The sequence below is a fragment of the Ictidomys tridecemlineatus genome, chromosome 7 (assembly GCF_052094955.1).
Source record: "Ictidomys tridecemlineatus isolate mIctTri1 chromosome 7, mIctTri1.hap1, whole genome shotgun sequence".
Classification (NCBI taxonomy): domain Eukaryota; kingdom Metazoa; phylum Chordata; class Mammalia; order Rodentia; family Sciuridae; genus Ictidomys; species Ictidomys tridecemlineatus.
Window position 1 is genome coordinate 125678130 of NC_135483.1, and position 12008 is coordinate 125690137.

At 33.4% G+C, this 12008-nt stretch overlaps 1 non-coding gene across 1 annotated transcript; it reads left to right on the forward strand.

Annotated features, from left to right (window-relative positions):
- Window positions 1–11398: 11398 nt before the first annotated feature.
- LOC120883853 (U4 spliceosomal RNA) lies at window positions 11399–11538 on the forward strand. Its single transcript, XR_005726034.1, has one exon. It is a non-coding gene; the product is annotated as a U4 spliceosomal RNA (small nuclear RNA).
- Window positions 11539–12008: the final 470 nt, after the last annotated feature.

Sequence of the window (12008 nt, forward strand, 5' to 3'; positions counted from 1 at the left end):
AAATATTTTAACCATAGATTTCTTGTATAGCACCTACCTAAAATTTATTGGACTATCCTAGGAACAGATGGTCAAGAGAGAAAGGCAGTTTATTTGGTGTCATATGTTATTCCACATATATAAAGATTTAATTTCTTCTAGTATGGTTTATAAGTATTTTAAAAATGCATAATGATTTCCTCTAACAAAATGTAGATAAACATTTTCCAATCTCTATTCCTGAAAGTTCACCAAACAGAAACAATTGCCAATTCATCAAACACTAGAAATCATTTCAATCTGAACACCTTTGCTTCACACATTTTTAAATATTACCAAAAGTGAATACTTTTGAATTTTTCATTAAGGAGTGAAATCATTAGACTTTTTGCAAATGAACACGTGCTTTTATTCAGGAGTATGATCATCAGAATGACTTTAGATGGTACATGTTTTGTAACTATATAATAACAATTTATTTAGAAGTTCTTGAGAATCTGAGATGGTTTAAAATAGAGTAATTGAGTTAAACTGTAATCATCTTTCAGTCTAGAGTTTCAGATTAACTTATTCTTAATTATAGCCTTTCGAGCACCTCATTATTGCTTCATAATAATTTTGACAAGAAATGATGATTTAGTAGCTTTCAGCTAAAAATATGTGTGTGAATTTAATGTGCTTGTGAATGATAAACTTGCAAAGATTACTGGAGCTACACATTAAAGTAAGCTTCTATAAATAAATGCTGTCAGTGCATTGCTTTAAAGTCACACACAAATATTTTAAAATAATAAGATATTCAAAATTTCAAACCATTTTATTGAGTACTAAAATTCTTATCTCCTTCAAACTTTTTAACAACGAATGAGATTTAAAATAGAAAATAAAATACACCAGAGACAAGGATGTTTAATCAGTGGAGAAGTAGGTATCAAATCCAGTTAAAATAGCAGTCAGCTATCAAGAATACAAGTAACAATAAATGTTTTTAAGGATATAGGGGAAAAAGTTTCACTTATACACTACTGGTGGGATGGCAAATTGGTACAACCAATCTGGAAAGCAGTATGGAGATCCCTCAAAAAAATTGGAATGGAGCCACCATTTGATCCAATAATTCCATTCCTCAGCATATATCCAAAGGACTGAAAATCAGCATACTATAAGTGACACAGCCATAACAATGTTTATAGCAGCTCAATTCAGAATAGTGAAACTATGGAACCAACCTAGGTGCCCCTCAATAGATGATGGATAAAGAAGAGGTGGTATGTATACACAATGAAATATTACTCAGCCATTAAAAAGAAATTAAGGCATTTGCCAATAAATAGATGGAACTGGAGAGTATCCTGATAAATGAAATAAGCTAATCCCCAAAAGCAAATGCTAAGTGTTCTCTCTGCTGTGCAGTTGCTAGCCCACAATGTGAGGGGAGAGGATAATAGTGCATTACATTAGACAAAAGGAAATGAAGGGAAGGGAGGGGAGATGGGAATACAAAAGACAGCAGAATGAGTCAGATATAACTTTCCTATGTTCATATATCAACATATGACTAGTATAACTCCATAACATGTAAAGCCACAAGAATATACTCTATGTATATTTAATATGTCAAAATATGTCCTGTAAAAGTATGAAGAAAAAATTTAGAAAATAAAAATTAAAAAGAATGAAGCTTCAATTCAGAAATTTTATTCTAATTTTCTTGCTGCTAACACTTTGCATGAGCTTGAGATTCTTCACTCTATCTTTTAAATAAAGGATCTTGAGTCAAATAATTTGTTTGTAAAATTCAAGCCTAAAATTAGTCAATAGTAATGCCATATTTGTGATTAAAATTTTTACAAATGATGTTACATTTTTGTTACTTACTTAAGTTTAAAATATTTTTCCACATTCTTGGCAATGTTTTGAAGAATATAGATTTATCAATTTGTATAATACTGATGATCAGCAAAAAAAAGATAAGCAAATATAAAGGCAAACTATGTCATTCAAAAATCTCATATTCCTATTTGGTATTCAAAATAAATAAATTAACAGTTATTATACATAAATGTTGCATCATTATTTGATCAATTTTTAACTATTTTAATTATAAATTAGTTTTGTATGTTGTCATACAATTGTGAAAACTTAAAATTGGAAAAGATTGGCAAATCCCATTTATTTGTGCCTTTTAAATCTCTCTTACTTTATTCTAAGTTTAGAAAAGCTCTTTAACAAATGAGCCATTTGTAAAAGAATACCTTTTCAAAATATAGCTGTTTCTCTACTTATTTCTGCAAATAATTCTTCATGTGAAATGTTCCAAAATCTTTAAATTCCATTAGTTTCACAATTCTAATAAATATTAATATTTAGTGGAGATTTCCACTGAAAGCAATTGTGTAGAAATGTAAGTAGACTTCAGAATTATTTAATGCTATTTCCTTATGATGTTTTTTGGGGGGTTATTGATTTTGTCATTTGACCTTCAGTATAATTTCCCTATTTAGGCTCTCCTACTGCAGTGTCAAGAAGCCAGTTTTAAAACATTTGGGAATATGTTGATTTATAAGGTGTTAGATTTCAAAAGATATTTAAAAGGCCAAAATGTTTCATCAGAAGAGTTTTAGAGCTGATAAACCAATTCAGCAAAGTAGCAGGAAGCAAAATCAACATTCAAAAAAACAATAGCTTTTGTAAACTCAATAATGAATCTGCTAAGAAAGAAATCAGGAAAACAATTCCACTTACAATAACCTCAAGAAGAAAACAAAACAAACACCTTGGAATAGATCTAATCAAGGATATGAAAGACCTCAAGAATGAAAATTATAGAACCCTGAAGAAAGAAACCGAAGAAAATCTTAGAAGATGAAAACACCCAACATTGTTCTTGAATATGCAGAATTCATATTGTCCAAAGGTCCACATTACCAAAACTATTCTACAAATTTAATGACATCCCATTAATATGTCAATTACATTATTCATAGAATTAGAAAAAAAATCCTAAAATTTATGTGGAAGAATTAAAAGACCCAGAATAACCAAGCAGTTCTGAGCCGAAAGGCAATGCTGGATGTATAGCAATTCTTTTTTTTTTTTTTTTTAAGAGAGAGAGAGAGAGAGAGAGAGAGAGAGAGAATTTTTTAAATATATATATTCTTTTTTTTTTTTTTTTTTTTTTTTTTTTTTTAGTTTCTGGCGGACATAACATCTTTGTTTGTATGTGGTGCTGAGGATCAAACCCAGGCTGCACACATGCCAGGCGAGGGCACTACCGCTTGAGCCACATCCCCAGCCCAATACATCGAAATTCTTGATCTCAAATTGTACTACAGAGCTATGGTAAACCCAAACCGCATGATGTTGGCATAAAAACAGACACAAAGACCACTGAATAGATTAGAAGAACGGAGACAAATTCACATAAATAAAGTCATCTGGTCCCTGGCAAAGATGTCAAAAACATGTTGGAGACTAGGTAGCCTTTTTAACAAATGGTGCTGGGTAAACTGGATATCCAAATGTGGAAGAACAAAACCAGATACCTTCCATGGCCATTCTGCTCTCATACACGACCATTCATCAGAAAATCCAGTGATGGGTGATGGGAGAATGACAAAAGACAATCAGATACATACATAGAGAGAAAGCTGAGGTCAGGTGAGACATCACTCTCTGATGGAGGATGATGATCCAGATATAGTACACCATGTTTATTATATAGGCTTTATCAAAAGATTATTTGTGGAAAAGTTTCAGCAAAGCAGGCAATCTGAAGGACACAGGACTGGTGAGACATTAGGATTATCTCGTACTAAGATGTCTTTATCATTGGGAGCTGGTGCCTGAGCTCAAGGTCCCAACTGATAGCTCTGAGCTTTTGCGTACTCTCCTCAGACTGGTATTAGCATAGGAACCAGGACATCTTGACCTGCACCTTTGCACAGGAAGTTCTCAGTGCAAACACAGCTATGAAGCAATCAGAAGCCATGCTTGAAGTAACTGTTTTCACAGATACCTATCTCTCACCCTGCACAAAAATCAGTCCCCATTGGATCCAAGATCTGGGATTAGATCAGAAACATTGCAACTGCTAGAATAAAGCATAAGGTCAACGTTGCAACAATTTGGCACAGTCACTGACTTCCTCAATAAAATTCTTAAAACTCGAGACATAAAACTGAAAATCAATAAGTGGAATGGCATCAAGTTAAAGCAGCAAAGAAACAAGAGTGCTATGAGAAAACCTACAGAATGGGAGAAAATCTTTGCCAGCTGCTCTTCCAATAGGGGATTAATATTCAGAACACATAAAGACTTTAAAAAACTAACACCCCCCTCAAAAAAAATCAAATAACTCAATCAAGAAATAGGCAAATGATTCATACAGGCCTTTCCCAGAAGAAGAAATACAATGGCCACAAAATATATCAAAAAATTTTCAATATCCTTAGCAATCATAGAAATGCAAATCAAAACTACACCAAGATTTCATATCACTCCTGTTAGAATGACAATTATCAAGAATACAAATAAAATATTTTTGGCTTGGATATGGGGTAAAAGGTACATTTACACATTGCTGATGTGACTGCAGATTGGCACAAGCACTCTGGAAAGCAGTGTGAAGGTTCCTCAGAAGAATAGGAATGGAAGCACAATATGACCCAGGTATGGTATGTACAATGAGTATTTATCCAAAAGAACTAAAAGCAGAAAACTATAGTGATCATTACAGACCAAAGTTTATAGTAGTGCAACTCACAATAGCCAAGTTGTGACTCATCAGTGGATGAATGGACAAAGGAAATGTGATATATACCCACAATGGAGTTTTATTCAGCCACAAGAAGAATGAAATAATGTCATTTGCTGGTAATTGGAAGGAACTGGAAAACATCATGCTAAAAGAAATAAGCCAGACCCAGAAAATTGAATGTTATCTCTTACATATTCAAGAAGAGATCACATGAAAATAGAAGGGAGACAGGGCAGAGGAAGTAGATCAAGAGGAGGTAAGAGGGGTGAGTGAGAAGAAGGAAAGGGCAACAAGATCTACAGAATTTGCTATGTCTACGTATAAACATACTGCAATGAATTCTGATTCTATATGGATTGTATAACATTAATAAAAATAATAACAGTGACAGAAGGGAGATCAGTAAAGTAGTGTAGAGCATGTGGTTCAAGGAAGGGAGGTGGGTACGGAATGGAAATATAAGATCAATCAAATTATGTTCAGTGCATAATGAATCCCACTATTAAGTGTAATCATAATAAAACAAGAAAAAACGATTTAAAAAATAACCTACTAAGAGTAAAATAAAACTGAAAAAAGATTAGAAATAAGATTAATTTGGTAATTCAGTTTATATATGCCTATGTAACTAATATTCTATATAACTAATATTAGTATATTTTATACAGCTAATACATATTGTTGACTTAGTTTAAATTCTCTATAAATAAGCAACTGTCTTTTATATTTAAAGAACTTACTAAGTGGGGAGAACTGGAAACTGATTTTATGACTAATATCTTCTTTTCACTCAGATGATTCTTGTTGATAGATATTTCAGGCTAGAAAAAAATGAATTTTAATAATATTCATAGGTTGAAAATATTACATTCATTGTAGTTTTGAATTTTGAAATTTCACATTTTTAAGAAACCTTGCTAAAATCTATATATAGGACCTAATATGACTCTCCCATATCACCATTCTCTACACTTTTTTTTTTTTTTTTTTTTACAGAAACTCCTATTTCACAGAAGGTCAGGCTCAATCTGATAGAAAGTATAGTTTTGACAACACTCTTTGAGATGGAATTCTATATTTTTTCACATTAAATTTTTAGCCAAGGGAATTCTTTTGTTCAATATTCACCACTGCTTTGTTTGTTTTCTTTAATCTGTTGCACTGGATTTTGCCATTTTTATGCTTTTTTCAACCTTTATACCTCTACATATCCAATATTTGTGCATATCCAGAATAATTTGTATTTTTTTTAATTTTAGGGAAGAAAATTGATGGTATAACTTCTGTGGTGGTTATGTATCAGACAACATAACTGTATTGATATCTGCAAATGCATTATTTCTGAGTGAGGGCATTTGTATATGATATTAGCATTTGAACTGATAGACTGAATTACACACCTGGCCTCTCCAGTGTGGGCAGGCATCATCCAATGTGTTGAGAATATGAATAGAACAAAGTGGGAAAGAGAAGACAAATTTGGTCTCTTTGCCTGTGACATTAGTCTTCTCTAATGTTTATACTGGGATTTACAAAACTAGTATTCCAGTTCTCAGGTCTTTGAACTAGGACTTTAATTATACCATCTGCTTTCCTGGGACACCAGCTTGCATAATAGTGCGTCAGTTCTTCTACACTATATACTTCAATAAAGAATTGTACATAGTATGAAGAATGGATATAGACAGAAATATATTATATTCATTCTGTTTCTTTGGAGAACTTGAATACATCCTCTGAGGATGATTCTGCATTTTAATCAAATCTCTGTCTTTCAAATACTCTGAACATTTTCTGGACTATTTTCCCTTAAGCAACACTTACGACTGAATTTAAATATATTGTATCAAGCAGTGCAAGCAGAATACTTATTGAAAGTAATTCCTCCTCTTTGCCATTAATTTTTGCTTCTAACAACCTATTGATCGTCATTATGTAGAATTGCCTGGGAATGATCAGTAATCAGAGACGCATATTGCCAGTACAGGAAGGAGAATCCAACCTCCAAATTCTAAAATGTGAAGACTTAATTCAGTTCATGACCTGAAGTTACTTTCTCCAGCTGCTGTTTCCAGATATCTCCAGAGACCAGGAGGCAGAGAATGGTATACAAACCTGGACACCTGACCTATAAATAATTAGAATAAAACAGAAGTGTGAGCAAAAATTCTCAACATAAATTATTAACTGTTAACATAGTAAACAGCACCTGAGGCCTGCCCTTCCAACAGCTTAATTCTCCTGGCTCTCTGAACCATCCCTGTCCCCAACAAATGCCAGATGCTGCTTTCCTGAAGCACACTTGTGCTCTCTTTCAAGTGATTTAAACAAAGAAACAATAAAAAAGTCTCTAAATTAATATATCAGAGTAACTTGAATAAAGATGTTCTAAAAATCCTTGCCTGAATTTCAAAAGTTCTATTCTTAATTTCTTCTTATGATACTTACAATTTTTCTGAAATAGTGCTAAAAGTTAAAAAGTCTTCAAGAGAATATACATGCTATGTAATGGAACGCTGCATGTGCCAGAAGTGTAATTGTTAAACATACCTTTACATGTGTAACTTGGAATTTACTATAGCTGATTTTTTAAAAACTTCTTTTCTAAAACCAGACAAAATAACAGTAAGAAACATGACTATGCCAACGTATAAAATATTTTTGTGTTTATTTATTCTTCATAATATTTTTGTGGGATGTTATTACTATAATCTATAGGAAAATGAACTAGTATCTAGAGAATAGAGACTAACAAGGTCACAAAATATGATGTTTAATATTATGTGTGAATTTGACCAGGCCACAGGATGATCAGATACTTGAGACACTGTTCATAGTGTTTCTATGAGGGAGTTTATGGAAGAGATTAACATTTGAATGGTCCTCTCTAATGTGGGTGAACTTCATCCAAAATCAGCTGAAGGTCTGAGAAGGGCAGAAAGGTTAATCCTTCACTGAGCAAGAGAGAATTTATTCTGCCTCACTGATTTCAAATGGGAACATTTTATTCCTACCTTCAGACTAAAACTAATGCATCTGTACTTCCTGGGTCTAGATCCTGTTGGCCTTTTAACTAGAACCACAACCACCAGTTTCCCTGGTTCCTAGAGTGTATGAATTACTCTGCAGAACTTGGGACTTATCAACTTGTGAGAGCCAATTCCTTATAATATCTATGTGCCTACTACAACCTACCTTCTGTGGCCCTGCATTGAGCACTTTACCTCTGCCACCAGGGGATTGGAAAATGTACCAAACAGACATCTTGATTCATGCTCAAGACTGTCCTTCCTTCTCCCAGAGTCCCTTCATTTTCTCTTCCACCACCCTCCACCTGGGCCCAAGAGAAAAGGCTTTTGATTATATGACCATTGCATTGTATAACCAGTGTTGCAATAGCTATGTTGCTGTCTCACTCTTTCCACTTGTAAAATGAGTAATGATAGTATTGATAGGGTGTTTTGGGATTCCAGGAGGCAGAAATAGAAGTAAAGTCACACAAGAAATTTGTCATAGATTTTATAGGAGACCACTTGGGGAACAAACATACTTCTTTCTTGCTATTTTAATAAATGATAGTAATATATCACAGGCTATGAAGACTCCTCTCATTCTGTATCTGTGTCTTTCCTGTCTTTTATCTCCCCCCAATATATATATTTTTATATATAGTTTCCACATAGTAAGGATAAATTGGTACTAGAACAACACAAACTAAAGCTCATGTGTTTTGGTACCAAAACCCATGATTTCCCATCCTACCACTATTCCTTCAAAGTCACTGCTTCGCCTTTTATCAGGACATACAGAAGTACAAACAAATCCCAAGACCTGTCACAGAATCTTCTCCTACATGAATTATGTGATATTGATCTGACTGGAAAATATAATGATAAAAAGACCTTAAAATTTTATCATTTTCCTCCTAACTCAGATGGCCCAACTATTGTGACCCTTTTTATATTCTTCTAATATCCAAGCTCATTCCTGAATTCATTTTCATTAGCCATATCTGCTGCTTAAATTTCTCCATTGCTTGATATTAATTTGTTTGGCCCCATTGTACCATCTAGATTTCCTTGACCCTGTCACCTGTCTAGAGACATTATCCCAGATGTTTAAAAATCACCAGTAATTCTCTATGCAATAAGTGATTATAATTCACTACTTAGCTTTTTTAATATTTATTTTTAGTTATCGGTGGACACAACATCTTTGTATGTGGTGCTGAGGATCGAACCCAGGCTGCACACATGCCAGGCGAGCACGCTACCGCTTGAGTCACATCCCCAGCCCTTTAGATTTTATTATTATTTGAATTTTTGGTTTTATATGTTTAATTACTCCTGTAACTTCTAAATAACCCATACCTTTTGGTTTTGTTAACGACTTTCTTTTCTGCATTTAAATAAATTTTCAGTCCATACTTGCAAGGTCAGCAAATGCAACCTTTCCTATAATATTTCTCAGCAATTAAACCGACTCTTCATTTTTTTTCCTGTGTTGTGGATTGACTCCAGGACCTCAAGCATGCTAGGTAAGTACTCTGCCACTGAACTGCTCCCCCAACTCTGACTCCTCAATTATTCTAATAAGTTCATATTGTGAAAAATTAAACCATCTCATAAATCTTAGTATTACAATTTCTGTTTTAAAAAGAAGCTGCTCCCAACTCCACTTGAAAAATATAACATCTTCCTCAGAGGGGCAGAGGATGGAGCTAATCATGCTTCCTAATCTGGAGCTGTCTGCTTTAATGGCAAAATTAATTGTCTTAGAGGTTGGACGCTTCCTTCTACTAGCTTCCTTCTGTGGGCCAGTGGGAATAACTGTGGAACAATTTCTGGAAATTTTGGATTAATCTGTAGAAAGTTGATGTTATAAGGTGTTGTTAAAAAAATAGAATAACTACCTTGCAATTAAAGGTCAGAGAAAGATATTGTCAAAGAGAAACTCACTAAAGTGATTTTTATCCCAGGCTGTCTGTGGGATGCACAGGGCATTGATGTTTTAGGAACAACATCAGAAGCTTCAAATGTGAGCGATGGGGTATGGATATAGATATAGACTACATTAAAATAATCCATCAGTCACTAAAGGAATAATTATGTCAATTTCCAAAATTTGCTGCCCAAGAAGAAGGGAAGGTTTATTATAATAATTGTCTGAAACTTTTAGCTTTCCAAAAAGCTATTTATGAGACACGCAAAGAACAACAACGAAAAATATACAAGAATAAATTCAGGCAAAAGAAATTGCCTGTAAGGGTGCCTAGATGTTGGGTTTAACAGGTAATGACTTCAAAATACCCATTATAAATATGTTCAAATAAGTGAAGAAAATTATGTTGATAGAGTAGTAGAAGGAAGGTATGATGACGTCTCATCAAATAGAGAATGTGAAAAAAGGGATAGTGATCACAGAAATGACCAAGTGGAAATTCTGGAGGTGAAAAGCCTGATGACTTAAATGATTCACTTAAGTGGATCAACAGTGGATTCAAAGTTACAGGAAAAAAATTAAAACATTCAAAACATAGATTGATGGAAATTATGCAGTTAAAAGAATAGAGAAAAGAGAAGAAAAATGAACAGAGACTCAGAGAAATGTGGGGTGCCGTAAATCATACTAATTAATATACGTGTAATGAGATTCCTTTAGAAGAATGAAAAAAGGATCTAAGAACTATTTTAAACATGTTGAAAATTCCCCAACTTGATGAAATACATGAATATGTATATTCAAGAAGCTCAGGTAACACTGAGATAAAGAATGAAAAGGTGTTCTTGATAAATGTAAAGATATTCATGCCCAAGGGGTAGAAGACCTAATATTATTAAAACGGCAATTCTACCCACATTGGTCTATAGTGTAATGCAATCCCTGTCAGAATCCCTGCTTCCTTCTTTGTAGAAATTTCTAAGTGGGTTCTCAATTCATGTGGCAACTCAAGAGACATGGGATAGTAAAAAAATTGGAAAGAAGAACAAAGTTGGATTACTCACAGTTCCTAAGTTCAAAAGTTACTATAAAACTACAATAATAAAAAAACAGTGTGATGTTGAAATAAGAATAGATATTTTGATCAATGAAGTATAATTGGCAGTTAAGAAATAAAAATAATATGCCATATGTATTAATTGGGTAAGTGTGCATACATAATATACAAATAAAATGTTATATATGTAATATGTATTATATGTGTAATACATATAACAATATTAAATGGAATGTAATATATTATATACACACATATATAATTAATTGATTGGGGGGAAAGGGGTACCAGGGATTGAACTCAGGGCACTGAGTTCACTGAGCCACATCCCCAGACCTATTTTGTATTTTTTTTAGAGACAGAATCTCACTGAGTTGCTTGGCACCTCACCACTGATGAGGCTGGCTTTGAACTCACTATCCTCCTGTCTCAGCCTCCTGAGCCACTGGGATAACAGGTGTGTGCCACTACCCCCATTGATTAATTGATTTTAGACAAGAGTAGCAGATCTATTCAATGGGAAAAGAATGGTATTTTCAATAAATGGTGTTATGAAACTGGATAGACACATGCAAAAAAAAGAAAACTGGATATTCACTGGACCCTTACCTCATACATACAAAATAAACTCAAAATGGATCAAAGACAAAATTATGAGAACCAGTTTTGCACAGTGGCAGTATCATAGCTGGTGAGGTTTATCCAAGGCACAATTATTGCTAATCGAAAATTTTTCCAATACCCAGTCATGACGACTTGAAATATAGTTGGCATTGGCAATTTTTGCAAGTCTCTAAGGAGACTGAATTTTACAAAAAACATATGAAAACCAAAACTATAAATCCTTCAGAAGGAAATATAGTGGTAAATCTTTCAATATTTTTTTTTAGTTTTGACCACAATATAGGGATGAATAAAATAAAACCTGGAAAAACTGGTATCAACAAAATCAACACTGTAGACACCATGAACATGCTTCCCTACAGAACATACAAAAATGACCGATAAACATGTGGAAATAGGCTAAGCATCATTGGTCACCATGGCAATGCAAATCAAAACCACAAGGAACCACCTCATATAGTCCTATTAAATGTATCTAAAAATGTACAAATAATAAAAAATTCTTATTAATATGTAGAGAAAATTGAAATCTCATAAACTACTGATACAAATGTAAAGTGATACAGCCACTTCAAAAAACAGTCAGACAATTTTTCAAAAAAAGTTATACATAATGAGTTATCATTTGACCTAGCAATTGCACTTCTA